Below are 27,794 nucleotides of genomic sequence, written 5' to 3'. Positions count from 1 at the left end.
TCCCTAGCATCTTCTCCATTCAACTGCCCTTTGGTCTCATGGGAGCCGCACAGCTGGTCGTGCGAAACGCTGCCAAATGGAATCCCTGGAGGCAGCGATGCACTCGGGCTCTATTTAAGTGACTGCCTCCGCTCGCAGAAGGGCGTTCGAGGGCATGGTTCTATCACTGAAATATTTCTATTGAAGAAAACGTCTGGGGGAGACAGCTACTGTCCTGACGACTACGTGATCTCATTAAGAAGGCTGGTGCCAGGGCGCCTGGGTGGCGCAGTCGGTTAAGCGTCCGACTTCAGCCAGGTCACGATCTCGCGGTCCGTGAGTTCGAGCCCCGCGTCAGGCTCTGGGCTGATGGCTCGGAGCCTGGAGCCTGTTTCCGATTCTGTGTCTCCCTCTCTCTCTGCCCCTCCCCCGTTCATGCTCTGTCTCTCTCTGTCCCAAAAATAAATAAATGTTGAAAAAAAAAAAATTAAAAAAAAAAAAAAAAAAAGAAGGCTGGTGCCAAGCCTTGTGGCCATGGTCAAGATGGTCAAGATGGTTTTCTTAGAGGGGCGCCCGAGTGGCTCAGTCAGTTAAGCATCCAACTTTGGCTCAGGTCATGATTTCACGGTTCGTGGGTTCGAGTCCCACGTCCGGCTCTGTGCTGACAGCTCAGAGCCCGGAGCCTGCTTCAGATTCTGCGTCTCCCTCTCTCTCTGCTCCTCCCCAGCTTGCGCTCTGTCTCTTTTTCTCTCAAAAATAAACATAAAAATAATAAAAATAAACTTTTAAAAAAAGATGATTTTCTTAGAGCTGAGACTGGTTGGGCTTCCACTTTGTCATTCAATCATCAACTGTGTGGAGGGTGCCCCCAACCAGAGCCGCTCCTGCAGAAGGAGGTCAAGGCAGACCCAGGAGCAAAGAGCTTTAATTACTTTTGATGCTCTTCACTGCATCTACTCAAAACCGAAGCCGACCAGGTCAGCTGCCCAGGAGATCCACCCAGAGACAAAGAACATCACTTTTAAAGGGAAGAGCCTAGGGGCACCTGGGTGGCTCAGTTGGTTGAGCATCCGGCTTCGGCTCAGGTCATGATCTCACAGTTGGTGAGTTCGAGCCCCACGTCGAGCCCTGTGCTGACAACTCAGAGCCTGGAGCCTGCTGTGGATTCTGTGTCTCTCTCTCTGTCCCTCCCCTGCTGGTGCTCTTCCCTATCTCTCAAAAGTAAATAAACATTAAAAAAAAAAAAAATTTAAAGGGAAGAGCCTATATACAACAGCAAAGGCTTGCCCTAGAAGTGGTTCTGGCCCCAAAGACATCTGTGGGAAGCACCCAGTACGGCCGCTGTACAAACAGCCTGTTTTAGGGTGGGCAGGCCAGCAAAACTCACCCCACGGGGAATTTTATCAGCCTTTTATCATCCTGTCATCATCCACCGCTGTTCAACAGGAGATCTGACTCAGATGCCTGCTGACTTGCAGAGAGAGACCATGACTCGGCCCTGGAGAAATGCGCTCCCGACAAGTGTAATTCTGGGTGCCTGGGAGACCCCAGCCAGAGACAGCTCAGCACGGACCCAGCAAGCTTGTCAACGAACTTCCCTCTGAGCAACAACAGAGGCAGAGGAACTGCACAAGGGAGAGAGGCCAAGGCTGCCACGGGCAGCAAGGAGCGACCTCCAGCCGGACCCACATCTTTCCTCCCTGACCCGGACATGAAAAACCACTCAACACCAATGGGTATGAACGAGAAGCGGTGGGATGCAGAGAAAAGGAGCCATCAGGGAGGCCCGCCAAGTTCAGGGGGCCTGTGCGATGAGGTCTTCAACTGCAAAACCAGAGACGACATCTTGGCAAGCCACGCTGGTTCGAGACTCGGAAGCACTGTGAGCTCCCAGATCTGGCACAGTCATGGTTTGTTTGTCGGGTTGGTTTTTTGGAAGGCTTGTTGTAGGTTTTTGGCTTTTAACAGCACAACAACTTTTCGAGATGAACTTTCTATGGTGGTGAGGGCCTTCACACAGTTGTTAAGGATATAAATTAAATCCTCTTTTGAAAGGTGAACTTATAAAAGGTGTCTGTCTTTTGACTTGGACATCCTACAGAAATGCCCCTCTGGTCTCCAAGTATGTGTTACAAAAATGTTGGTTGCAATATTACCGAGTAAATCAATGGGGAGATGGAAGGAAAGAAGCCCAGCCAACAGCAAGAGAACGAAACGTCACAGAACACCTTTTCATGTAAAAAAATCTTTAACCATTAACAGATTTACATTAGCAGGCCATCAAGGTCTATGACACATCAATTCTTAACATATGTTATGCAAAACATTATACTGTGTTTTTTGGCTTAAAAAATGCTTTCTCACAAAGGGCCATGAGGACTTCACGTGCAGTCCTGATGCCACCTCGAAAATTTTTTTCCTTCTCTCAAAAAGCAGCAAGTTAATACCATTTGTTGTTTTTGAAACCAGCAAGAGCTCTGCCTGCAAGGAGGGAGAGGTAAAAACTGGATGAGTCTTTATGTTAATTAGAAATCATTGCTTTTTTAGGCCTTTTTCAATAGGGAGAAACATGCATTGGAGGGTCCCAAATGAGAACAAGAATGGTGACCAGATATCACCATGGACCCACGATTTCAGACAAGGTAATAAAATGGTACTAAAAGCAAACCTCTGCTTGCTGGAATGGGGGTACCCATGGGCAGTCAGCCATAGAAGGCAGACAAATATCATTCTGCACCCCCTCCCAACCCCAAATCCCCTTTAAGCAATGCTGGTTGTAGGGTTGGGACGGTGTCATGATTGACATGGACAGAATCTAGTCTTGAAGCAGAGGCAGCAAGTATATTAGTATCTGAGTACTATTTAGCACTACATTTGGATTGGGGCGGGGGGGAAGCCTGTATCTCTGTCCCCTAAAAAAAGGGGGGGGAGGGGCGCCTGGGTGGTTCAGTTAGTCAGGTGTCCAACTTCAGCTCAGGTAGTGATTTCATGGTTCATGGGTTCGAGCCCTGTGTTGGGCTTTGTGATGACAGCCTGGAGCCTGCTTTGGGGATTCTGTGTCTCCCTCTCTCTCTGCCCCTCCCCGGCTCGTTCTCTCTCAAAAATAAACAAACATTAAAAAAAAAAAAAAAAAAAAAAAAGTACAGCCTGGTACTAATAAGGTGATAGGTCCCAAGTCCGGCATCAACACAGGCCCAAAAGGCTACAATACTTCACACAAGTTACCAATATGAGGAATATCAATATGGAGGATCAGTAGGTCCCTTAGACAGCTTTCCTTTCCTTCTTTTAAAATAACAGGTTGTCCTGGGCACCCCGGTAGATCAGTCAGTTAAGCGTCCAATTTCAACTCAGGTCATTATCTCCTAAGTTCGTGAGTTCGAGCCCCTCATTGGACTCTGTGCTAACAGCTCAGAGCCTGACCACTGTTCCCACTCCAGTGTTTGCTGGGGGATTCATCAGCAGCGCTGATTAATTCATTGCTCTTCACATAGGTTACTTTAGATAAGCAAATGGAAGAAGGAAATTACTTTGTTGGGTTCATTTAACAAATGTTTTTGGAGCTCAAGGCTCAGTGCTGAGCCCTGGGACCCAAGGATGGATGAAGCATAATCCCTGTTCTCAAAGGGTTCATTTCTACCAAGCAACTGGCCTCCAACACAAGAGCTCAGCTGGAGGAAATGCAGCCAGACACAGGTGGAAAAGGACACTTCAGCCAGCCCTCGAGTGAGCAACCATGATATGTGGACAGTACTCTAAGTGCATCATGTCTCTAACAACTCTGTCAGGTCAAAGTCCTCTCCATCCTTCTGCTGTTGAGGAAACAGACCCAGAAAACAGAAGCTACTTGCTCATCATTGGTGCCTGCGTGAGAATCCACGGCCCAGGCAAACATACAAGGGCCAAGGTTATCACATCACTGAGCCGGGAAGGGACCCCATCTCCTGGTTGCAGGAGCCCTGACTCCGGGTGGAAAAGGAACCATGATTCCCCAAAACCGGAGAAGCGAGAAGGAGCTGTTTTCGAGATCCCCTTCCCTCCCTTCCTGGGTAGGCCCACTCCACACCGCAGAGGGCAAGTATTTGTGTGGGTTGAGGAACAGTTTGTAAAACCATCTTAACAGCACCATTCCCACCACTGTCCAGGCCAGGAGCCCCCCTGGCCACAGAAGCCTAGCTCTGAGGGTTCAACTGAATTCTACATTTGATGGGTACACAGGAGTATATACTTGAGGCCAAAGCAGAGGAGACTAACTGAAACCTGAAAACCCATCAAGCACTGCAATTGCATATGAGATCCATGACAGACCAAATAACCCTCTGCAAAGTAAAACTCCTTGGAGATTGTCTCTGATGCACAAATGCCACAAAATGGCCAGAAAATGGTCTTGAGAACACATTGAATCGACCTGACCCCTTGCCCTCTGCCTTCCAGCCATGAGCCATGGATGGCTAAGAAGTAGCACGGGCTCTGGGGACCCCCGGCAGCCATCAGTCCCCCTGGGGAGCTGGCCCCAAGAAGGCAGGCTGAGACTGGTGGGGGGGGGGGGGGGGGGGCAAGAAGTGGCGTCGGAAAGTAATACACAACTCGCTCTGCCCTGCCCGTTGCTGCCTCACTTCATTGACCAAGCTCCTACCCTGACTCAAAGGGCTTTGCAGTGCCTACAGAAGCAAAATCTTACCATTGACATGCAGGGAAAGGCCACATCCAGGGGTGTGAGAGGAAGATGGAAGCCAACACAAATCAGCAGCAACCCTACGGTGGTACCAGCCATAAAGTCCCATTTTTAGTGGGGATTCAGGTGGCAAAGGCCAGAGGAGGAAGAGCTCAGCATGACGTCTGACAGAGGAGGCTGGACCCCAAAGGCACCTGCTGTGTGAGCCAGCGAATTCCTTTATCCCAGCCTCCGTCTTGCCCTCTATAAAATGGTGACTGCCTACCTTATGGGCCGGAGGGAGGGCTGAGACACAAGACCACCTGCCAGGCGCTTAGCCAGGCACCCGGTACATCTTGAATACTCCTTAAATGGCTGTTGAAAGTGCTCATCACTCAAGCAGTGTATCAACATGGCTTCTTGGGAAGACGCAACACAACCTGCGAAAATCTCGACTGCAGCGGTGCTGATCCGGCCACGACGCAGCAGGGTCTCACGCCAACAACCACGGGGCCAGCCCATTGCCAGGACTCAAGACACCTACTTTGGTAGCAGCGACCCGAACCCCTCCAGCCTCCCCGCTCACAGCCTCTTTGCCTGCTTGGAGGTTTCACACAGCTGCCAACACGGTCCCTCTCAACACCCCACTTGGGAACCAGGGTGGTGGCCCTGTCGATATGGCCTCTGGTCTTGAAAAACACCCTCCTGATTTCCAGAAATGCTGACTTACAGAGAGGGCACATTGCACAGAGACCCCACAGGATTTCAATGCACAAATTTGAGAAGCATGGCATTTCAGAGGTCACTGACAAAACCACAAGTTAGGATGACAATGAGACAGGTGCACATGGACACAGGTGAGGTAAGAGGTTCCCGTACTTTTCAGCCAGGCTCCTGTTTCAGTACACTCAGCCTCACGCAGCTGAGGGAGACAGACTGGCCAGACAAAATTCCATCAGTTCTCTGGGGGCTTGACAGACACACTTCTCGAGGCGTTCCCCAAGAGTCACACTCAAAGGCAAGTGTCCCATGCTTCAAGAACCTTAGACCTTACTCCTCCAAGCGTGATCTATACAACAATAGCATTGGCATCATTTGGAACTTGCTAGAAATGCAGAATTTCAGGCCCCACCCAGAACCACCCAGTCAGGAATCTGCATTTTAACTGGATCCCCAGGAGACACGGCTGTATTCAGAACAGAATGATCTATCCACTTAGGGTTGTGACACTGAAGTTTTCACTTCGTCTTTTTCTTCCTTCATAGAAGTGCCAGGACAGCAGACTGTGCCTACCTCAGCCACCAGCACATCCTAGCTACTCAAATATTCGTTGCATGAACAAACATATGAACGGGTGGTCTATCAAGTAACTGAAGAGACCAATGCTGTTGTTAAGTGCAAAGAAAAAGGCAGGCAGGGGTCCAAGAGAAAAAGACAAAGAGAATATGGAGGGAGGGGGTCTTTAAGTGAGTCAAATAAGGCCTCTCTAAAAGGGAGGGCGATGTGAGGATCAAACATGACAGAGAAGGGGGGAACATCTGGGCAAAGAGGAGGTCAGGCAGAGGGCCACCACCTGCATTTGCCCCCCCTCAAGAATCTGTTCCTGTAGGTAAGTAAAGATGCACTGTCAACATTTGCCTTGGTGATACAACCAAGAAGCTCCAAGGAGGCAAATACAGAAGGGCCGTGTCAGAAAGCCCGGCAGCCGTGGCTGGAGGTCGTGACTCCCGGCCACCACCCTTCACCCTCCGAGTCCACGGGCCTCCAGCTACTTGCCAAGTAGAAACACGCAGGTCACTCACAGTTTTCAACAAGTTGCTCCAGGAGTTTGTGGGCTGCGAGACATCCAAGAGCCGGGGAACCCAGTCCAGATGTTACCCTACAACAGCACGCTGGCAAAGAGGAGACAAAAGACAAAGGTCAGGGCAACGTTCTCCCAACACTGAATGACACCGATGGGGTTCAGGCTAGAAGCGGGCAGAAAAGGACAACAGGGAAGGCCAGTGGCCTCTGAGTACCATGCAGTTAGACTGCTGGCCTCCCCTCTGCCCTCCGTGTCAGGAGAGACACCACCACACCCCAATCCAATCTGCCAATCCCCCAATGTGGAGCCGACAGACAGCTGTCACAAGTCCTAGGAAGCATTGGACCCAACCGGTCTTTACAGAAGAGAACAATCAAGACTCTAACAAGAGCTGCCTTGCCCAAAATTAGGAGCACGTAATGGCCATACTAGGAGCGGAATCACAGAAACCACGTCTGGAAAGCTTACACGTACCTGTGAATTACCTTCCTTAATAAAACTCACGTTTCTAAATGTTACTCTTATTCTGTCTGGCTCTTAACCGACAAAACGAGTCAAAACAGCCTGCATTTCCAAATCTTAGCCCTTCCCCTAAATTCTCTCTCTGTAATCCCCGAAGACTTTCAACAGCCAAAATGAGACTCCTGGTTTTCTTCAAAAACAAAGTTTAAGAGAAGAAAACCTTTCGCATTTGAGTACAAGGAGTCTAAAACCTTTGGTGGGTGGGTGGGTGGGTAGAGAGGGGGCGGGAAACACTGAACATCTAAAAAGTCTCAGTTTATGAGATGGAAGGAATATAGAACCCAAATGAAAGCTCTGTTCCCACACATCAGGTTTATATACCCCAGAGACCAGAAACCTCCCAGGAAATGCTCAGAGACCCTAAGTAGCAGTACATTTCAAAAATGGGTGGCCTAAGACTGTTGTCAAAGGTCATTTTGTTAAAATGAAATTGATGATCGAAATCCCAATTCTCTAGGAAATGAGTCTTCTGAGTGTATTTTTAAATTAACCTTCATCTAATGATATATTTAAACCATAATCATCTAAATAGCTCTTTCCCTGGGGTTTTAGTTCCGGCTGACCCCAACATGTCAATATATCCTTGGACACATCACCCCTAACTTTGCAGACATGCAGGCAACTCATCCACAAAAAGAACGTGAATAGGACAAAACTCAGGTGTCCCTCAGCTACAGAACTCAAAAATTCCCTCTCATTGCTGGAACAACGCTTAAGGTACCTCACATTAAGTCAGCTTATACACAGCATAATTACTCGCCTACTTTGAAGAAGTAAATGTCAGTCATTATGAATTTAAATTGCCCTATCTCTTAAGGAAATAACTAGGAAGTCGTAATAACAATAGTTGTGTTCTGTTTCTAGGGAGTTAGCTTCAGCAGGGACCAATCTGCCCCCACCCTCACTAAATGGGTATTTGGATCCGTTTCCCCAAAGGTCCAGTATTTATAGGCCAAAGTTACGGTTTCTCCTGCATCAAGTGGAACTTAGGCAGTGAGGTCATTTGTTTTGAAACTACAGCAACCACCCCAATTTCCCCCCACCATTTAGCATTCTAGTTACTCTGGGTCAAAGAAAGGAAATGCAGCTTTGAAAGAAAAGGTAAAGACTGCTAGGCCGCCGGGAACACAGTCAAGAATTCCACCCTGGACAAGTCACGGTATGACTTACTGTTCATTTCCCTTTCAACACTCAGGCACACACAAATGTCACAAGTCCATGCAGACATACAGTTAGATTAAACCTATTTCAAAGTCTTCAACAGCTCCAGTATTCACCTCGAAAACAGAAAACGGGCCTGGGTGGCTCAGTCAGGTAGGCATCCGACTCTTAGTTTCAGCTCAGGTCATGATCTCATGGTTTGTGGGTTCAAGCCCCGCATCAGGCTCTGCACTGACCAGCACAGAGCCTGCTTGGAACCTCTCTCTCCCTCTTTTTCGAAATAAATAAATTTAAGAAAAAAAAAAAAAATGGGGGCGGAGTGCGCCTGGGTGGCTCAGTCGGTTAAGCATCAGACTTTGGTTCAGATCATGGTCTTACGGTTCGTGAGTTTGAGCCCCGCATCAGACTCTGTGCTGACAGCTTGGAGCCTGGAGCCTGCTTCAGATTCTGTGTCTCCCTCTCTCTCTGGCCCTGCCCCACTCAAACTCTGTCTTTCGCTATCTCAAAAATAAACCTTAAAAAAAAAAAAAAAAAAAAAAAAGGTGGAACAAAAAGTAACAAGAAAGAAACAAAAAACAAAACCTACCATAACGGCAACATTATTCCTTATCCTTATGGAGAGGGAGGGTCCACAAATTCCTCTGAAGTATCAGTGACTCTTTCACCCGAAAGAACACAATGCCTTCAATTTCAAAGGGTTCACAAGCCCCCTGAAGTTTCTCTCTGTACGTGTGGCTGAGGACCCCTGCTGAATTAAAATGTTAGAAGGATTCCCCTTTTCTAATTCTCTCCCCCTTGTAAATGGGGGTATCAAGGACAACCTCATTTACAAAGTGATCCACAAGAGCAGGGACCATGGAGCAAACTGGCTTCTGGCGGCATTTATGGTGGAAAAGTCACACTCTGCAGCTAGCGATGCTCACAAGGGTTCGGAGCCCTCTACATCTGTGATCCCTTGCTGAACAGTTTAGCAGGAAGCTTCCCAAAGCTACTTGTTTATGCTCGGTACTTGATTTTTCAAAACCAAGAATATAATGCACATCAAGCAACAAACACACTTATCATTAGGAACGCATACACAGGTACTAACAGTAACAAAAGCAGGAGTGATCTAAACAAAAAGTTAAGACACTGATCACCTCTGAGGTGAAAGGACATCTTGTACTATTTTGTCACACTGATTTCTTAACCTGGTTGTTGGCTTCACAGATGTTCATTTTACTCTTCAAAACGTACCTATACGTTTTATATACTCTATGAATAGGTCACAACGCAATTTGGGTAACTGGGGGTCGGGGGGAGGACTGGAGTCAGTCAATGACAGGGACCTCCAGGCATTCTGGTCTCAGCCCTCATTTAAGACAGGCCACTAAGCCTGTGGAATGAGGCCTGTGCTTGTCAAAGGGTGGGGCCCACAAAGGAACAGTTCAAATTCTGGCTCCAGGGGCACCTTCTATAAATACACTTTCATTTTTAAACGTCCACGCCCTGGGACAGTCCTGTGCTCTGGGGCTGAGGCCATGCTGACCTCCAGGGCTGCCTGTCACTCTGGGAAGGGCTGGTGTTGGGTTTCTGCAAACCCAGTGGTCTTTCCTCTTAACATGCTCTGCAAGGCTCTTTCCCGCGGCACATTCTGTTACCATGAACAAGCCCAGGAAGCCTTCCTGATCAGCTGAGAAGGGAGTGAAGACCCAGAGGCTTCTCCAAGTTTGGAAGAACCCTTGGCCACTCCGTCCTCAGCTGGACACAAAGGCCAGGGTTCCTTACATATTCTCCTTCAGATGCATCATCAACACTTGACCTTCCTGTGGAGAATTCTGCTCATTCAGTGAGTGATCAACTCAGCTGCTCATGAGAAAAAAAAATGGGTGAAGTGTCTGGAAACTTGAACAGTAGGTCTCAATTCCTCGCCCTTCCCACACACATACCAATATCCTCTTGGCCACATAAGGCAAGCAGGCAATTCAGAGATGACCCCTGTTTTGCAATCTCCCTAGCAGACTCGCCGCCATTTTTATTTTCTAGTTACAGTAGACAAACACTGACACCATGACATCCAACATCTCAATGGGTTTGGGACCACTTGGACTGATACCAGAGACATGCGCGCCTAATCAAGCAAGTGCCGCAGCCCGACATCTTCTCTCCTCTCTCACTCAAAACTCAAACTTGAGTTTCTTCTCACTCAAGTCTGTGCTTTGAAAAAGCAAAACAGAAGCCAAAGTAAGAGTACAGAACACACTCTTTCATAAGTCACTTTCTTGCAAAAAAAAAAAAAAATCTCACTGGATTCTGCCATCTTTCGAACTCAAGACAGGCATGGCTTGCTTTCCTGTGTACGCACACATGAGAGTTTGAGTGCGGGTGTATGTGCGGGTGTATGTGCACGCGCCCGTGGCACACACACACACCCAACATTCTTCTTGATGGATTCCAAACAATAGCTTCCAGGGAAACCATTGCTAGGAGTTCAGGAAAAGTAAAGGTCCTGCCAATTCCGGAAGGACAAAGGGTTTCAGCCACTAACAAGGGAACAAAATGATCTCATTGCCCCTTTCCCACTGAGACTGTAAGTGGGATCCTTCTCAAATTCAAAGCGCTCACTTACAGGCACGGTCACTGTTTCCACACAATGGGACCCATGTGGAAGGACAGCCAAACCAGGAAACAGATTCCAGAGGTAGCCTTTTGATGTTTAACCCAGACAATCTGCAGACGAGGCTCTACAGCCAAGGGGGGGGCTGACACTCTCAGTGAGGAGCAAGACCCTGGCAGTCGTCACCACATCTAACAGCTTGTTCCTTTAAACCAAGGCATGGGCCAGGACTGAACATGGACTCTCCAATGACAGGCATGCATCTCTGGGGCACTAGACTGTGCTCAACTGTAATTCCTTGTGACTCCCGCATGCCTCCAAGAACACAGGTTCATGGTGCTTTCCCCCCCACGTGTCGTGGGTCATGGGACAGCACATAGTCCTACAGGGGTGGGGAGGGGTGGATGGGATACATGAAGGTAGCTGTTCGTGTAGCCCTCATGGGTTTGCTGCATTTATTACCCACCCAGAGGACAGGCACCATGCTGAGTGGTGGGAGGAGGTCGTAGTTCCTTTTAAGGTCAAAAAAAATTCTGAAGATTCTTTCCTGCAAATGCCAACACACACACACACACACACACACACACACACACACACACACACACGTAGCTGTGCTTCTAGTATCCTTGGAGATAGCAGATTAAGACACAAATGCTTTAAAATAAATTTTTAATTAACCCCACTATCTCCTACATACATTTTTAAAATAGCAAAAACAAACTCCACGACAGTTTCATTGCGTAGACAAATACTTCACACACATGAATTAAGGATCCCTTGAGCAACCCCCACAACACAGCAGCATGTGTTCTTTCTGCCCCAAACTAGGGCTGGGGTAGCGGCCGAGGGGTAAAAACAACCTCCACAAGCCCCCCCAAAATATCGGGCATACTTGAAGGCTACACTGTTGGAAGAAAACTTTAGGTCCCATGTAAATATAGGAACTATTTTAAGTTATTTATCTTGAGAGCGCAAACGAGTATAAGCAGGGGAGGAGAAGGGAGAGAGGGAAAGAATCCCAGGCAGGATCTACACGGTCAGCGCAGAGCCCGATGAGGGGCTCAAAGTTACAAACCAGGAGAGCATGACCTGAGTCAACATCAAGAGTTGGACTCTTAACCGACTGAGCCACCCAGGAGCCCCAGAGCAAGTATTTTTTTAACTAAGCCACAACCTGCATCACCTGTCAGAGATGCCAGACTTCTCCATCACCACACCCCACCCAGGACCCCTGACACACTCTCCTGCGATTCCCGCTGCAGGTTTTGGGAAATCCGCTTCAGCGTACTTTTCATACTGTTCTAGAATCCTCTTCTCTCCTCTCTCAGCCCGGGGTTCCTGTCCAGCAAGGACTGCCCTTTCCTGGAGGCATCCCTACAGCACCTTACACAGGGTGCACAGTAGGGTTAAATCAAGTGAAACATCAAGAGGAGGGATTAAGGATTCCTCACAAAGGAGTCTGCAGGCAATTAAGGGGAGGCAGAGTTTGGGGAGGATGAGGAGGATGGCTGGACCTGTTCTGAGTACAGCCTAACTCAGGGATTCCACATCCGGGTTTGAAAACTTACAACTGTAATAAAGATACGAAAAAAACAAAACAAAACAAAACAAAATCCAACAGTCTTCCCAAAGGCCCAGCCCACGTGAGCAGCCTGGCTTCCCCATCCATCAGTCTGACAGCAGGAAAACGACTTGAATTTAGACTCGAAACTGTTCATTTTCTTCTTTTCTGTGCCTTTCTGTTGCGCTTGTAGTGCTGGCCCCTTCTCCCACCCTCCTCCCTTCTCCCCTGGGTGTGCCCTCCACCACATTCACAACACAGTTCCAATTACTTACCTTGGGAAAGGGCACCCTGCACAATGAGACCCCTACCAGATGGCTCCCAACTCCGCCCCTTCCCAGAGACTCACACAGATACACCTCCACCAACCACAAACCAGTCCCCAGAGTGTCTGTGGGATTCTCCCCACCCCACCACTTCCTGCCTTCCACTCACCCACTTGGGAGTCTGTGCCCAAGTCATTCCTCCCAGGAAAGCCCAACCAGCATCGCCGGATATAAATCTACCTTCCTCCAAAGTCCGGCTCACATCCCCTCCTCCACCCCACACCCAGGCCCCCCCTAGACGATCCCCAGGATGCTCCCAATCAAAATTAGTCTTTTCCTTCCCCTACCATGCCCTAGGCTTTTGTCTCACTGTGAGAGACCTTACACCAGCACGTTAGCTTCTGGGTGCCTTTCACCCCCCTGAAAGACTTCCTGGCGGGCATGGATGCCACCACCTTCACCTTCGTGCCCCATAGAGCATTCAGTATAAACCTTGGCAAGCAGTGAGGGCTCAGATACCTAGGATGTGACTATCACTTAGTGTTTCAAGGGTCTTTATGGGTGGCTCCCAGGGTGCCAATTTTACAATCAAGCCAAGCACACTAACAGCCTGACCAAGAAGATGAACATTAAAAAAAATTAAATCTATTTTTGAGAGAGTGACGGACAGAGAGAGAGGGAGACACAGAATCTGAAGCAGGCTCCAGGCTCTGAGCTGTCAGCACGGAGCCCGAAGCACGGCTCAAACTCACGGACCGTGAGATCATGACCTGAGCTGAAGTTGGATGCTTAACTGACTGAGCCACCCGGGGCCCCGTTAGAGTCCCCCCCCCCCCCCCCCCCGCCCCCATACACACTCTAACACAAGTATTCAGTCACATAAGTCCATCCGTCCTGGCTCGATTTCCCAAGGGCCGAACAACCCAACTGCCTCTGCAAACCCAGGGTTTCTCCAGGACCTACTTGGAAAGCATGCGACTTGGGAACGCACAGGTACACTTTTCTTTATACAGGACACAGCTTCCGGATAAGTAGCATTGCTAAAGCAACTCCGTTTGTAAATTCACTCTGAGGCCGTGGATTTCTGGAGACAGATTAATCTACACACTTCTTCTAATTCACTGGGTAGGTCACGTGGGTCTAGAATTTAGACTGGTCCCTTGGTCCTCAAATGCAGCTGCTTAGGAACAGACAGAAAAGGCAATGTCATTAATGCTCCTCCCCGATGAGAAGTCTGCGTACATGCTCCAAGTAAAATAAGGAAGCAATATAGGACCCCAGTCAAGAAGCCTCTGGAATCTTTTTTCCCCCAACACAAACGTTTCTCATTCGGTCCAGGCCCTGTTTCAATTACACGCCAAGGCAAGACAAAGAAAAAGCCCACTACCTACCACCCACTCCTGCTTTCATGAAGACATTATAAATTATCTTTATTACGTCATACAGTAAAGTTGCCTCACGTAAGGTAATGTTGACAAATGGTTACAGGAGCCGTTTTCTCAACAACAGCTTTATTCGTAGGTGTTCATTCCTTGGTGTCTGCCAGGCACCCGCCTTACAGCTCTCCAGAAAACCAGACGGCATCGGGATGTGTGTCCCGTCTGAAGCCTTTGGCGTTAATTTCTAAAGCACGGTCGTGAACATCAACATCAAAACACAGCTCCTGTGTAATATTAAACACTTTTAGAAACAAAAATTGACTGTCTTGCTATTCTAACTTTCCCCAGTCGGTAGTTTTAACTCTCAACATGGACTCCACAGGCCAACCCCAGCGTCACCATTCTGTTAGAGGCACTTCAAATAAATTTTTAACAGCATGCTGCTATCTCCCCTGGCACATTTCATAGATGAGGTCAAGTCTCAGGTAACACGTTTAAATCCTCAGGGTCCCACAACAGCACTAGGCCTGTCCCCTTTTGAGTGTTGGCTATAGGTTCACACTCCAGAAGGCAAGCCAGAAGCTTTCCCATTTAAGCCAGAAAGGAAGGAAGGGCAAACTTTGGAGTATTTCAGATTTGTTGTAATGTTTTGTTTATCTGTGAAACAGAAAGAGACACAGTACAAGCAGGGGAGGGGCAAAGAGAGAGGGGCAGAATCCGAAGCAGGCTGTCAGCACAGAGCCAGATGTGGGGGCTCGAACCCACAGACCGTGAGATCCTGACCCGAGCTGAAGTTGGACACTTAGACAAGTGAGCCACCCAGGTGCTCCTTGAATTTTTTGTTTTGTTTTTTTTTTTTTTTGTTTATTCATTTTGAGAGCCAGAGAGCCAACATAAACAGAGGATGGACAAAGAGAGAAGCAAAGAGAATCCCAAGCAGGTTCTGCACTGCCCATGCGGAGACCGATGTGGGGCTCAAACTGACAAACCAGGAGATTATGACGTTAGCCAAAACCAAGAGTTTTGGTGGCTCACCTGAGCCACCCAGGTGCCCTCAGAAGTACCTGAACTCTTAAAGGCTAGAAATCCTTTACTATCGTTGTCTCTGTTGTTGAGTGTGTGAACTTACCCTTGATTCTACACCAAAGATAGATCTTTTTTGCTCCAACCAGAAATTTTAGATGAATAATTTGAGATCCCTGGCCCATGGCTCATCAAACTCTGCCAGAATTCCACCAAAAAGTGGGAGGAGCACCTGGCACTGAGAAGCAATTCACAGCAAGCATGAGATTGCCTTCATTTATCAAGTTCGATGTTCTAGCTTAAATTCAGATCATGCAAATTTTGCACTTACTCAATATGTGCATGCTTGCTTTCATTCAAAAATAACCTTGTGTCTTCCAAATTTACTGAGTAAAATTAAGGCTCCAGTAACAGTCTTAGGTTTCTCCAATGGTCTCCTATACCCAGCTTTACCACCCAGCACTTCCCCGGGAAGCATGATCTTGGCTCTGCCCTTCCTCCTACAGGTAAGAAACCTGTCCATACATTTGGTGACTTGACCAAGAGAGTGGAAGGCAGGCTAGGTATAGAAACCAGGTCTCTGGCCTCTCAGGGTTTGGGGGGGGGGGGGGTGGGGAAGGCGGGGGAGTAGCTACCTACCCCTGTGCATCCATAGATTCACCCAACTCCTTAATTCATAAAGTCATGGTCTACTTCAAAAGTCTGCTCACACATCTGCTCTGTATTTACATCAGTTTAACTTAAGTGTTCTCTTCCAAGCTTACTCCATTTGCAAAATGTCACCTGTCACCATTTTCCGATTGTCCACCTGTCCAACCTGTCACCATTTTTCGATTGGCAACATCTCCTTCGCCTTCGGAGGATTTTGACTTCTCCCCTACTCACTACACACATGGTCCTCATCCACAACCATCAGCTAAAATCAAAAGGACAAGCTGCTTAAGAGACAAGTCCTCTGTGTGCAAAATCTAAGGAGAAAACCACAATCAACCTACTCAAGGGAGAACAGTCATCCCAAACACAATGCAATTCAGTTCACAACTGTGTTTACCACTTTCCCGTAAAAGGCCTTTGAGCCAGTTTTATCTACTCTAAGAGGTCTAGTAAACATTATTTTAGCTGCGTATTTCACATTTCAAAGCAAAAGAGGAAAGGGTTCATGCTATCTAAGAGTTGTGTTTATGAATTCCCAGGGTCACCATATACAGCTAAAACACTGGTTGGGTTGTGAACTGGGAAGAAAGAATTCTCCCCAAACGAGGCATATTTAGCATTTTTGGCTGTCACAACTGAAGGTGGGGTGGCAATAGATGTTCCTGGCATCTAGTGGAGCAAGGTCAAGGATGGTGCTTAACATCCTAAGAGGCACAAGGCAGCCTCCACAACACAATGATCCAACCCAATGCATGGTGGTCAGAACCCTTATTAAAATACAGGAAGCATCGGGGCCCCTGGGTGGCTCCGTCAAGTTAAGTGTCTGACTTCAGCTCAGGTCATGATCTTGCAGTTTGTGAGTTCGAGCCCCATGTTGGGCTCTGTGCTGACAGCTCAGAGCCTGGAGCCTGCTTCAGATTTGATGTCTCCTTCTCTCTCTCTGCCCCTCCTTTGCTTATGCGGTCTCTTTCACTGTCTCACTCTCAAAAAGAAACATTAAAATTTTTAAAAAATTAAAAAAATACAGGAAGCTGGAAGAACATTGCGGCCAAGTCCTAAGTCTTCTCCTGATAGGCTGCTTGGTCTGGACATAGTATCTGAATTCCTAGGTTTCTGGTTCACGATCACTCAACAGAGGTTGGCTTATTTCAGAGATTCTGCTCCTTCTAAATGGGATTTAACTGTTATTTCTCAAAGCCTTCCAGTATGGCAGGTCAAGCCTGAAGCTATAGTCTCTTACTTGAAGACTTTTGTTCAGGGGCATTTCACTACCTGTCTTCTCTCAGCCCTGTCTCATTTCCATGGAGAGGAGGAACCGTGATGACAACAGCTTGTTTCTCTGTATCACTACCCACAAAACAAGTCCCTGGTCACCTCCCAGTTCACAGAAATGAAAAGCAGACAGTTCCTGGACCTGAGGAGCTCACTCCAATTCTAAAATGATGCTTTGCCATTAGCCAACTCAAGACAAACGTGGAAACTTCATTTCAAATTCTGTCGTCTGCTTTGCAAAAACGTGTAAGCAACCAAGAGACAGCTTAGGGGGTAGACTCAGTATCAAATCATTCTTTTATGGGTAGAGACAACTTGCAACCTCCTAGCCATTCCCCAAGCCTTGCCTATTGGCTCTAGCTGAAAATGAGTCTCCCGTGAAAGAAGCCCGATAACCGAGAGGCTGAGCCCCTGCATATGCAACTCACCTCTAGACCCCAAGAACTTCTAGAGTCAGAAGCGGTTTTCCAAGTAAAAGTCTCACTTTCAGAAAAAAAGGAATTTAACGTGTCTCATGTGGGGAAAGGATTAACATCTTTAAGCACCTCCTTAAGTTTGTCATTGTCCATGTGTTTTTCATACAGCCCAGGACAGTGAACCACCCACCCAGCCACGCTGCAAAGGAATCCTAACTGTCCCCATTTTGCACTAGGCCAAGGGTTCTCCGGATCGCAAGCTGGGACAGAGTAGCTGGGCTAACCAGCCAAGTGGGAGAAGACATCCAGAAGGAGAATCAAGAGAGAAGCTGGACTTCTAAGGCAAAAGGCAAAAACCACATACTCCAGGAGCTCAAGTGTTTAACACATTTCATTTGCCTCCCACAAAAACTAAAACCACTCACCAAATCTCCTAGTATACACGTCACCTATAAGCCAAATGAAAGAGGTCATCCAAAGACTGTGGAGGGGGCAGGCAGGGCCAACACCAGATGCCAATAGAGGGTTAATGTCCCAAAGCAAGGCTTCTTCTCAGCAAGCCCAAATCTGAACTCCTAACAAAAATGCCCAAGGATTTAGTCACGAGCCCTCCCTTCAGCCATCAGAAGGAATGGCAAAAATGCTGAGTGAGTGCTGAGTGCCAGAAGGATCTCATTTTTCTCCTAACTGTGCAAAGAATTTGCATTTAAAATGAGCATTTCATCAGACCTTCCAAGAATGCTTGAGATTTGGCTGCTAACAAGAAAACAAGTGATCCTGTACAACACCACGTTTGTAATTATTTACTTGGAGCCAAAGTAGCCGGGTTCCCTAACAGACTGAAGAGTGCTTGCAGCTAAACACATCTCCCAAGTCTGACAGAACTTAAAATACAGCCCAATTGCATTGACAAAAAAAAAAGGGGGGGGGGGGGCAGGGGGAGTGATGCAAAAGGTAAACTCCCTGGTGACCAAACTCTACTTGAATCAATCTTCATTTTCCAGGTAGTATCACACTTACAAAGGAAAGTGTTTCAGAAAATGGAGATGCATTCTAAGAACTCAAAAGACAACTATTACGAACGTTGAACACCTTTCTTATTCTGCCACTAAGCGTGGAGTGCCAACCGGGAGAGGCACTGGGTGCCGAGGCACAAGTAACTCGGGGAAACCCAACAACAGGAAAATCCCCGCCAGGCCACCCAGCCAGGAGGGCTACAGCCTGTACTCACGGGACTGGTCACCAAGTAACACCGGTTCTCAGCATCCAGACCCAAAAAACGGAGCTGTAATTCGTTTTGAAGAAGACAAGGAGGAAGGGAAGAAAGGTTTCAGAGGGGAACACCACAAGGGCCTCATCACTCCTCAGCCACCAGAAGTGGGGTCAGAAAGAGGGGAAGTCAGTGGGTGGCTTTAGCCTTGCTCCAGAAGAGGGACAGTTTTAAGGAGTTTATTAAATTCAGCAGAGACTTTTATCTTTTTTTTTTTTTTCTCTCACTAGGAACATTGGAGAGTGCAAAGATGCTACAAAAACATCAAAAAAATGTTCAGAAAAGGGTTACCAGAGCCACGGGGCTGGGGGAAAGGCAAGAGGTACCCCTACTCTGTAGAGGAATCAATACTCCAACTAGCCACAGGGCCTGTGGCCACCGCCGACAGCCCAACTGTACAACAGAAAGAAAAATCTTGGGAGCCTCAAGTTGTTTTAGTGTCTCTTTCCACATCCTCCTCATTGCTACGGGGGTGGCTGTTCTGTGGTCAGGATGGCTTTTCACCAGAGCTGGATTTCCTAACAAGGGCATTTCAATTAAAGATGAGACACAAAGCAATGCAAGAGGGCCAGAGAAGTCAGAGAATACAGTCCAGCCTGCAGCCTCCATCCATCCTCCATGTGGTTCCCATTCCCACCGAAGCCTCGCACCAAGCTGGCTTTGTGTTTTACGGTCCAGAAGGGAGGCCAAGACCAGCTAACAAGAGCCACACCCACAGCTCAAGGCCATTTCCTCCTGCTCATCTCGCATCATTCAGCACTTATGCCACCCTTCTCCTAAAAACGACATCCCCTCCAATGAAGCAGATTGCCCTGCATCCGTGAGGTGTGATACCTCTCCAACACCTGTATCTGCCAACTCCCAGGCTGGGACTCTCCACCCTGAAGGTCCAGGAAGAGCCATCACTGGTTCAGTACGAGGAACCCAACTGGCAATGGTGGATTCCAAACCAGACGCCCCTAACACAGGTTGCCAACAGCCAACTCCAAGCCTTACCCTAACTGGACCGCCCACAGGCCTTTCAGGAGACTGATACACAAGGGAGTATCAGCTGTGCACAGCACAGAGGATCACAGCAGTCCCTGCCACCCAGCCCTCTCCTGGGAGCTTTTGGGAAACCATCGCCTGCAATGCTCTTTCCACGATTTGGTTTTGTTGACAAGACATACCAACCCTCCTTGCGGACCTTCTACCAAAGAAAAATGTCCTAGACCATTACTTCATTAACTCAGGTAGGGTCTTGCCCACACTTGGACCCTCCCTTTTCTGTGCTCATCAGGCCACTCCTGGGCCGGGGGCAATCTCCATCAGAGCTTCTAACTTGCTGAAAAGAAAGGCCCCTCTGTTTGAGGCCAATTTCAAAGGATATTCAAGGCTCAAGGAATGGTTGAAAGGTAGAGTTACTAGTTTAAAAAATACTTCACATTCCTTGAATAAGATGTGTTGGTGTTTTGTTATTCAATTATTTCTCTGGCCTGTAAGGTAGAAAGAGTCAATTGGGGTTTTTTGGTTTGTTTAAGAACCAGACCAGTGCTTTCCAAATGTAGCTGTACCAGGTGACCCTGTGAGTTAGCAGACTCTCTGCATGGTGGTTTAAGCACTTCCATCACGTCCACCGGTCACCAGGGAACAGGGCGGGACTAGCAAGGGACAAAGAGAACATACCCATGCTGCTGGCTGACCAGGTCTGGAGGCAGGAGAGAACGTCTCAACCCCGCATCTACCTCCCATCTCTTACTCAGGTAGTATCTTACCCACAGGTAGACATTTCAGAAACACGCCACAAATGGGACGGAAAAACCAGGACCAACCAGACACGTCTCTTTGGATGATCAGCCTGTCACTTCTCATTACACCCAACTCAGACAGAGACATGAGAAGCGCAGAGGGACCCAGGTCCCCAACATGACAGACTGCAAACTTACCATCTCTAATACCCATCTCAAGTCGTCAGCGGAGAGGCGGGAGGATGACCCTGCCTGGTCGTCAGCACGCACAGAAACTGGAAAAAGGACTCGGGCACAAAAGCAAGCTTTGTCCCCACTAGCCATCCCTCGGCAAGCCCTTGCTCTGACGACGATGCCAGCACAGCCACAGCAGGGCTGCTCTGGGAGCCGGCAGCCAATAAAGGCTCCATTGTTGCCTCCTATCAATCTCTCCCAATTCCAAGAAGGGGAAGCCAAGGCCCAACAACAGACGGTGAGGAAGAGTGAATCAGACCGGACGGTGCTGACACTATCATCTGAAGAAACCTTTCTCTCCAGCTCTCTGCAAGATATGCTTCCAAACTATGGCTATTTACACCAGGATGGATAGCTCAAGTCACTACAAGCCACCCACAAGAAGACCACCACAGAGAAGTTGTCCTGGATGCTCAAGGCAGGAGACGACCGATGAGAGGCCCACCTAGAGCCAAGCAGCAGATGAGGCAAAATAGGACTTGGCCACCCTCCCTCCAACCCTCCCCGGGTTCCTCCACATGGCAGCTGGCCCCCACCAACGTGCAAGCAAGCGCTTGCCCGAGACTCACTGCCACACACCTTCCCTTTGTCAAGGTCCTCTGCTTGTCAGGGCTGCATAAACGCAGACAGCACAGAGCACCAACACGCACCGGCCGGCCTCCTGCCCCTCCACACTCCCATACATCTTGTTCGCAGCAGGAACTCTCCCCAGACAGAGCCACTCTCCCAGAGAGGCAGATCCATTTGAAGAGGCTCTTTTGCCAGCGAGGCCTGACCCCTGAGGAAGAGGGGCCCAGCTCCTCTGCGTTAGAAGAATACACAGCTCAAAAATCTCCGGGAAACCCCAAGGAGAGCCCCCTCGACTACACTACAGTGCATGGGCAAACTCCACAGCTTCTCCAACATTCTCAGGTTATAGGACAGTTTAGAAGGCACGACGTCCTGCTGGTTAAGTCCTCTCCCACTCCGAATCCTCCTACCACAGCTTGGTGGCCTAACGCTACCATGTCAAGGAAGGTTAGATGCCTGCTTTCCTGCAGCAGAGCACCAAGAATGGGCAGAGCTAGAGAGAAGCCGGGCAGGGAGGCAATAGCACAGGGGGTACACCAAGCCCCAGAAACACAAAGGGCCATAAATATCTGCACTTCCAGTTTCCCAGAGCGATCAGAGCCTCTGAAAGCATACAGACTTATGTGATAAGCCCTCGTTCCCATCCCCAACCCCTGGGAATCTAAAATTAGCCAGCAAAGTCATGTATTCAGCCCTGTGTCTCCTACACTGCACCTGATAAGCGTCACTACCTCCTCTGGCAGTAACTTGTCTTGGGGAGTGCTATAAATACCACCTAAGCCTACCCGATGTGAATTATGAATACCAAGAATAGTTTCAGGGTTTCCAGGCACTGGCTATGTGACAGGGGTGTCAAATTCAAAGTCGCCAATGCAAGACGCCGACCCAGAGAACACTCAAATCCCTTGGGCCCAGCCCCGCATTCTTAGCCATGGGGAGGATCGACTCAAGAGCACATCTGCCTCCTGTTTGGCTGAGGCCGCTGCTACTGCAACTCTGGAAATCTAGTAAGATGCTCGTCGCCCCTCCTCAAATTGCCAGGAAGCATGATGCCGAAGAACATAGTATATTTGAAGTTACCCAAGGACAGTAGGGTGTTGGCCTTCCTGGATATAGAGCTCGTTCAGAGCTTTCAAAGGATGAGGCTCTTGAAAACACAAGGCTGGAGGGGAAGCAGGTACTGACTAGATGATCCCAGGCTATTATTTGTCTCCCTTGGAGCGTACCTCCAGGGGGATTTTAATTAGATGTTTGTGGAATCCTCTCCAGTTCCTCACATTTCAGAGGTTCACAAGTGCAGACTCCTATCCCCTCAGGAGCCGGGCTGGCTACACTGGTGTGGATGAGGGTGCTTGCTCAACAGCAGACAGCCAACAGGGACACCAGTGGACCTGGGTGTGGGACAAAGCCCTCAGCACAGGGAGCAGGTGAGGGAAGGAAGTGAGCTTGGAGGACAGAAGCCTGGAGAATGTGGATACAAGCCAGAGACAGGAGGGGTGGCCAAGAAGGAAAGGTCCCAGGAGAAGTCAATTCGGGGGAGTAATGTGTTCTAGCAGCAAAAAGGAGAAGGCGTTAAGTGAAAAGGATGATCAACGGCAAAAAACATGGAGGACAGCCGGAGATCAAGCTGTAAGAATTGGCCAGTGAAAGCCTGTTGGAGGCCTTCCAGACGGGGTTCTGGTGCAGTGATAACTGCCGAAGTTGAAGGGGAGGAGCAAGAGGCATAGGTTCATCGTTTCTGCAGTTACCAATGTACATCCAACTTGGCACTAGTCAAGTTGTCAAAGTAAAATAACACATAAATCCCACCCTATCAGTTCACAGCCCCGGTGCTCTGACCACCTTTGTGCTACCCGGTCCTCTCCCCGCTGTGCCTCGCCACCTTCTGGTCCTTGTTCCTTCTGTCTCTGCCACCCAGAACGCTCTCAACTGCCTTCTGACATCTGAGACAACTCGAGGCCCAGCTGAAGCCGTACTTCCCTGAGCGCCCCCCCCCCCCGCCCCCGCCCGGCACTCCCCACCCCCCTCTTCCCTCCCCCTTCCTGCTGGGGACGTCTTCCCAGACCTGCAAATTGCAGGGATCTGGTCTCCTTATTTCCTCACAGACTCCTGCAGGCAGAGTCAGGGTGTCAATGCTTCCGTAGTTCTCTCAGCAGGTGCCACATCCCTTTGCCCATAACAGACCTTCAAAGAACAGCAAGTACGGCTGTTTTCTTTAAAAACAGTTATTTGTTGGCTCAAATTCCTTGTGCTTAGTAACAGACCTAACTACCGACACGTTCCCCCCAATGTCAACGATTTCCCCGGCATGTTGGATGCTGTCAGCCCCTCAGGAAGAGCAGAAGCAGGCAATCAATCCATCTAGAGGGAATGGGAGGCGGAGGCAGGCAGAGGGAGAAAACAAGATTCGAGCATCCAGCTCTCCTGTCCCGGACCCCACTTGCATCCGACGCCGTCAGAGGAAGACAGGGCCTTGGGAAGCATGCTACACAAGCCGCCTCCTCAGAGAGCTATCGTAAGGAGCTCAGTCGTTAGGAGGCTACCCTAGGCCACTCTTCCTCTGAAGCGCTGAATCAAGGAAACCAGCCTTCCAGGGTCTGAGTCAAACTAAGGAGCTGGACCTCAATGCTCCCAATTCCACATCTGCCCATGCCCCTGCCCTGGCCTCCCAGGGTCAAGCTCAAGTTCTGCAGAGGTGAAGCATAAGGAGACCAGTGGAGGTGGTGCACAGATGCAGCACCCAACTTCTCAAGTCTTCACGTGGAGGCCCCTGCCCTACCCTCCACCCCTAACCACTGGACCTAAGAAAGATCCCACATCCCAGCAAGCATTCCCAGCCGGGTCCCCACATCCTGGCGGGGGCACCTGGCCAGAGAGCAAGCAGCCTTGAAGAGGACAGGCGCCGAGGTGCCCTTCAGCACAGCCAACCAGAACATTCCAGTAAACCCAGAAGCCGGCAGCACTGTCCATCAATGTGTCAGGGCCTCCCCAGGACAGGGGAGCAGCAGTTGAAGCCCACTTCGGGGGTCCCAGAGGCTTCCCTCCTTCCTTGTATTTCTGCCTCCCTCTCACACAAATATTTGCTTGAGTACTGCTCTATAAACTGACATCAGTGGAAAGGAAACATCCGGAGTACAATCAGGGTTGAGTCATTAAATATCACGTAGTCCCTTGGGGAAGAAAGAGGCCAAAAGGAGCCACAAACTGCTAGGGCTTCAAAACCCCAAAATAAATTGTGTATGCCTTTGCTGTTAACACAGTATCAGGTACACCAGTGTCCTTGGAGCCTCGGGAGGCCTCTTCTGCAGGCAGCCCCCCTCAGCTCTTCTACAGGCTCCTGGGGACCAGGGCTCCCCATCTGCAGGTGGGCCTGACCTCTGGAAAACAGAGCCAACATTGATTTTCTCCACCTACCCACCAGCAGCTACAGGAAGGGCTCACACTGGTTGCAAATGCTGAAAACTATTATTTTCTCTCCTCCAAAATACTGAGGAAAAAGCCAGCCAGCCCCAGGAACCAAAATCCAAGGGGGAGGGGTAAGCGAAAACAGCCAGGCAGAGAATAGAAGAAATGATTCAGCGTCGGCCTGACTTACTCAAGGCAAACACTCATCATCAGTTGCATTTTTGTGGAATTTACACTGTGAATGCTGATTCCAAGTACCACCAAAAAGAACAAATCCGAGGTCCACTGGTGAACGTGAAGGGACAAGAGAGAAACTTAGCATCGAGTTTCAATTTTTCACACTACATGACATCACCCCTCCACAGCCGGCTCCATCAGTCAATGAGAAACCACGGCCAAGGCAGACACAAAGTTGGCTCTGGGGAACCCCTCCGGCACTCCGCCTGGATCCCCACTAGCAGGTATCCCAGCACCCGCACACGAGTCAGTGACCTTAGATTAGGGCTCCTGCTTTGGGGCACCTGCCACATGCAGATCGTAGAACCGACACAAGTCTATGCAATTACTTGAAAACACAATTGGGGGAGGGAAGCATCTTGGTGGCTCAGTTAGTGAAGTGGCCAACTCTTGATTTCAGCTCAGGGCATCATCTCGCAGTTTGTGAGTTCAAGCCCCGTGTCAGGCTCTGCACTGACAGCACAGAGCCTGCTTGGGATTTTCTCTCTCCCTCTCTGTCTGGCCTTCCCCCGCTCCAGCTCTCTCTCTCCCCCCACCAAATAGATCATCTTAAAACACACACACACACACACACACACACACACACACACACACCCCTTTTGGGATCCAAGTTTTTTATTTTCTACCCCAAGCCCAATCACCTTCCTCTCTCAACCTGCCATAAACTCCACCCATCTCCTGAGATCTTTGTAGCTAACTACTGGCCTTTTTTTTTTTTTTTTTTTTAAATACATGATGCGTTGTTTTGTATTCATTGGGTTGCCCAAGTTTTGGCAAATAAAAATGCAAGATACCTAGTTAAATTTCAACTGCAGAGAGACCACAAGTATCTCCCACATATGACCCCATCCAATATACGGAACACTTACTAAATTTTTTGCTGTTTATCAGAACTTTAAATTCAACTGTAAAGCCTCTATTTTATCTGGCAACCTCAGTTCCACATTCTCAAGAAAACACTAAAGCCTGACAACAGCTGGCAGCAAATTTTGGGAGCCCCCAGCTGTCAGCTCATTCCACACCAAGGATTAGCTAACGCAGAACACTGGCCTGGCCACTCTGGCCAAGGATGAGCAGAAGGAGGGGGAGGGCTGCCTCCACGCAAGAGAAAAGCCCATTCTCCTCTCCTTTACTCAGAAGGCTTACTTCCCATCTCGAGGAAAATGTGAACTTAGCACCGGAAGCCAGACACCAAAGGACAGGTATTTTCTATTTCCACTTCATGAGGTACAGAATACAGAAACTCACCGCAACAAAAAGTAGAATGGTGGTTGCCAGGGGCAGAGAGGTGGGTGCATGAGGACGTACTGTCGACTGGGTATGGACTTTCAGTTTGGGATGATGAACAAGTTCTGGAGACAGAAAGCAGTCATGGTGACACAATACTGGCAATGAATGTACTCAGGGGCTCAAGCGCTCAATTTTCTGTTATGTGTATTTTACTGCCTTCTTTTCCCCCCCAACTAGCCAATTCTCTTCCCATTTGCCAGTTAGCTAGGCTTTTCCCTCTCTGAGGTCTCATCCATCTCCAACCTCATGGAGCAGGTATCTGCGGCTAAGGATCGGTTTCCAGGGAAACTCGATCAGCACGACACAAGTGAACAGATGGCCCAGGAAGGAGCACGCTTGTCGCTCAAGGCCACTTCTTCGTGCCCACCTGGTCCCACCCAGCCAGGCCTCGCAACGTCCTGCAGAAGCACCACTCCCTCCCCACTTTCCCCTTTCCCTCTGTGTATTCGAAGGGCCCAGCACCATCCTAGGCCCAAGCTTCACCGGTGTGTAAAACCTTCCAGGAACCCAGCCCCCAGCAGCTCATCCCCACAGGCATCAGGGAGGTCCCCAGGGTGGCAGGATCCACGGCTGGCAGCCCCACACTAGCTCTGTCATTGTAACAAAGCAGCAACCAAGCCTTAGGACCCACAACTGGCCTTCAGGCAAATGAACAGGCCCAACCACAGATGAAAGACAATGAAGAGAGAAAACACAAGTTCCACGCCTGGGACTCGGACATCGAGTTCTTGCCCACTTGCTCACACAGTGGGTCACAGCGCCATACATCCCGACTCTGGAGAACCCAGGCCAGGGGCCATGTCAAGTAGACATCTGACCCAAAGTTGCAGGTCACCTGCCTGGAGATGGAGGGAGCGGTGGGGCAGGGAAGGTGTTTGACCCACAAGAAGATTTAGGAACCTCATATATGGTTCTGGTCTGCACAATTAGAAGTGAAAATACAGGCACAGTCCAGGACTACAAAATACAAACCTTTGAAAGGGTCCCAAGACTGGTTAGAGGCAACAGCACATGTTCCTTGGCTCAGCACTGGTCAATGCCTGGCCCAGCCATCGGGACTGTTGTAGACATGTCCTCTTAAAAAATCCCGATTCTCCTCAGCCCCTACTTGCTCACCCTGTCCCTGGCCTGACCAGACCACTAAATGGGCATAATTACCCCTCAAGGCCAGAAGGGCTGAGGCAGGGCTTGGGGGGGGGGGGCGGTTGCAGTGTTAGTAGGGGTATTCTGAAGCAGTGATTTTCTAACCTTTGATGCCTCAGAATAATACCAGTGATTCCCATTCCCATCCTGATTCCACTCCTGGCCTGCAATGGGGCTCGGGAATCTTCAGGTTTGTCAAGAACCCGAGGCATTCCGATGTAGAGGAATGCTCACAAAATCATGTTAGGTGGAAACAAAGCTGAATTCCCAACTGTAGATTCTGTAGGGGTCTATCTATGCTGTTTATACACAAATTGAACTTGCTCCCAAGTTCACCAAGGTATCTGCCTTGTATTAACAGTGATTTGGATCAGCTGCTGAACTTACCTGCTCCATCAGCTGTCCCTCTAATACTCTAGCACACCTGGGCCATGCCAATTTCTTGCCTCCACTCCCTCGAAGAGTATGGTCTGGTATTTAAGGGTAGTTGGCAAGGAGTACGAATAACATTCTGGTCAAGGGGACTTTCCCCAGACACCCTGGGAGGTCAGCTAGGAAGCTAGCTAGCCAGAGTGGAGATTCTGCAGGACCCAGTGAAGACAACAGTGGGAGTAGAGTTCAAGGAAAATAA

The 27,794-nt window shown here is 49.0% G+C and overlaps 1 protein-coding gene across 1 annotated transcript in view; it reads right to left on the bottom strand.

Moving 5' to 3' along the window:
- TLN2 (talin 2) overlaps positions 1-27,794 on the bottom strand; it is a 438,278-nt gene that overhangs the window by 358,810 nt on the left and 51,674 nt on the right. The window contains exon 2 of the mRNA XM_086710846.1: positions 6,436-6,525. The gene's annotated coding sequence lies outside the window, so the exon portion shown is untranslated. The remainder of the gene's footprint in view (positions 1-6,435; positions 6,526-27,794) is intronic.

This window comes from Puma concolor, chromosome B3 (genome assembly GCF_028749965.1).
Source record: "Puma concolor isolate L17-30 chromosome B3, mPumCon1.1.hap2, whole genome shotgun sequence".
Lineage (NCBI taxonomy): Eukaryota > Metazoa > Chordata > Mammalia > Carnivora > Felidae > Puma > Puma concolor.
Note: the sequence above shows the minus strand (reverse complement) of the source record. Positions and strands in the feature narration are given on the sequence as shown.